Consider the following 2,988-nt stretch of genomic DNA (forward strand, 5'->3'; position numbering starts at 1 on the left):
CTTTATAAGATGATCCCTTACTAAAATTTCAAGGTACAAGTATTCTCCCTGAGTATGCACCATTGCCAAAGTTCGTCGTGCCGAGACACCACGTGATGATCGGGTGTGATAAGCTCAATGTTCATCTACAACGGGTGTAAGACAGTTTTGCACACGCAGAATACTCGGGTTAAACTTGACGAGCCTAGCATATGCAGATATGGCCTCAGAACACTGTGACCGAAAGGTCGAGCGTGAATCATATAGTAGATATGAGCAACATAGTGATGTTCACCATTGAAAACTACTCCATTTCACGTGATGATCGGTTATGGTTTAGTTGATTTGGATCACGTGATCACTTAGATGATTAGAGGGATGTCTATCTAAGTGGGAGTTCTTAAGTAATATGATTAATTGAACTTTAATTTATCATGAACTTAGTCCTGATAGTATTTTGCAAATAATGTTATAGATCAATAGCTCGCGTTGTTGCTTCCCTATGTTTTATATATGTAGCAATGATGCGGACTGGGTCCGTGATCTGAGGTTTATCCTCATTGCTGCACAGAAGAATTATGTCCTTGATGCACCACTAGGTGACAGACCTATTGCAGGAGCAGATGCAGACGTTATGAACGTTTGGCTAGCTCAATATGATGACTACTTGATAGTTTAGTGCACCATGCTTAACGGCTTAGAATCGGGACTTCAAAGGCGTTTTGAACGTCATGGACCATATGAGATGTTCCAGGAGTTGAAGTTAATATTTCAAGCAAATACCCGAGTTGAGAGATATGAAGTCTCCAACAAGTTCTATAGCTAAAAAATGGAGGAGAATAGCTCAACCAGTGAGCATGTGCTCAGATTGTCTGGGTACTGCAATTGCTTGAATCAAGTGGGAGTTAATCTTCCAGATAAGATAGTAATTGACCAAGTTCTCTAGTCACTATCACCAAGTTAATATAACTTCGTGATGAACTATAATATGCAAGGGATGATGAAAACAATTCCCAAGCTCTTCGCGATGCTAAAATCGGCGAAGGTAGAAATCAAGAAAAACATAAAGTGTTGATGGTTGACAAGACCACTAGTTTCAAGAAAAGGGGCAAAGGGAAGAAGGGGAACTTCAAGAAGAACGGCAAGCAAGTTGCTGCTCAAGTGAAGAAGCCCAAGTCTCGACCTAAGCCTGAGACTAAGTGCTTCTACTGCAAAGGAACTGGCCACTGGAAGCGGAACTACCCCAAGTAATTGGCGGATAAGAAGGATGGCAAAGTGAACAAAGGTATATTTGATATACATGTTATTGATGTATACTTTACTAGTGTTTATAGCAACCCCTCGGTATTTGATACTGGTTCAGTTGCTAAAAGTAGTAACTCGAAACGGGAGTTGCAGAATGAACAAAAACTAGTTAAGGGTGAAGTGACGATGTGTGTTGGAAGTAGTTCCAAGACTGATATGATCATCATCGCACACTCCCTATACTTTCAGGATTAGTGTTGAACCTAAATAAATGTTATTTGGTGTTTGCATTGAGCATGAATATGATTTGATCATGTTTATTGCAATACTGTTATTCATTAAAGTTAGAGAATAATTGTTGTTCTGTTTACATGAATAAAACCTTCTATGGTCATACACCCAATGAAAATGGTTTGTTGGATCTCGATTGCAGTGATACACATATTCATAATATTGAAGCCAAAAGATGCAAAGTTAATAATGATAGTGCAACTTATTTGTGGCACTACCGTTTAGGTCATATTGGTGTAAAGCGCATGAAGAAAATCCATGCTATGGGCTTTTGGGATCACTTGATTATGAATCAGTTGATGCTTGCGAACCATGCCTCATGGGCAAGATGACTAAGACTCCATTCTCTGGAACAATGGAGCGAGCAATAGACTTGTTGGAAATAACACATACTGATGTATGCAGTCCGATGAGTGTTGAGGCCCGCGGCAGGTATCGCTATTTTCTGACCTTCACACATGATTTGAGAAGATATGGGTATATCTACTTGATGAAACATAAATCTGAAACATTTGAAAAGTTCAAATAATTTCAGAGTGAAGTGGAAAATCATCGTAACAAGAAAATAAAGTTTCTACGATCTGATCATGGAGGAGAATATTTGAGTTACGAGTTTGGTCTTCATTTGAAACAATGCGGAATAGTTTCGCAACTCACGCCACCTGGAACACCACAGCATGATGGTGTGTCCAAACATCGTAACCATACTATATTAGATATGGTGCAATCTATGATGTCTCTTACCGATTTACCACTATCGTTTTGGGGTCATGCATTAGAGACATCTGCATTCACGTTAAATAGGGCACCATCTAAATCCGTTGAGACGACACTATATGAACTGTGGTTTGGCAAGAAACCAAAGTTGTCGTTTCTTAAAGTTTGGAGTTGCAATGCTTATGTGGAAAGGTTTCAACCTGATAAGCTCGAACCCAAATCAGAGAAATGCGTCTTCATAGGATACCCAAAGGAGACTGTTGGGTACACCTTCTAATCATAGATCCAAAGGCAAAAATATTCGTTGCTAAGAATGGATCCTTTCTAGAGAAGGAGTTTCTCTTGAAAGAAGTGAGTGGGAGGAAAGTATAACTTGATGAGGTAATTGTACCTTCTCCCGAATTGGAAAATAGTTCATCACAGAAATCAGTTCCAGTGATGCCTACACCAATTAGTGAGGAAGATTAATGATGATGATCATGAAACTTCAGATCAAGTTACAACCGAACCTCATAGGTCAACCAGAGTACGGTCCGCACCAGAGTGGTACGGTAATCCTGTTCTGGAGGTCATGTTACTTGACCAAGACGAACCTACGAACTATGAGGAAGCGATGATGAGCCCAGATTCCGCAAAATGGTTTAAGGCCATGAAATCTGAGATGGGATCCATGTATGAGAACAAAGTATGGACTTTGGTTGACTTGCTCGATGATCGGCAAGCCATTGATAATAAATGGATCTACAAGAGGAAGAC

The sequence above is a fragment of the Aegilops tauschii genome, chromosome 3 (genome assembly GCF_002575655.3).
Source record: "Aegilops tauschii subsp. strangulata cultivar AL8/78 chromosome 3, Aet v6.0, whole genome shotgun sequence".
Classification (NCBI taxonomy): Eukaryota; Viridiplantae; Streptophyta; class Magnoliopsida; order Poales; family Poaceae; genus Aegilops; species Aegilops tauschii.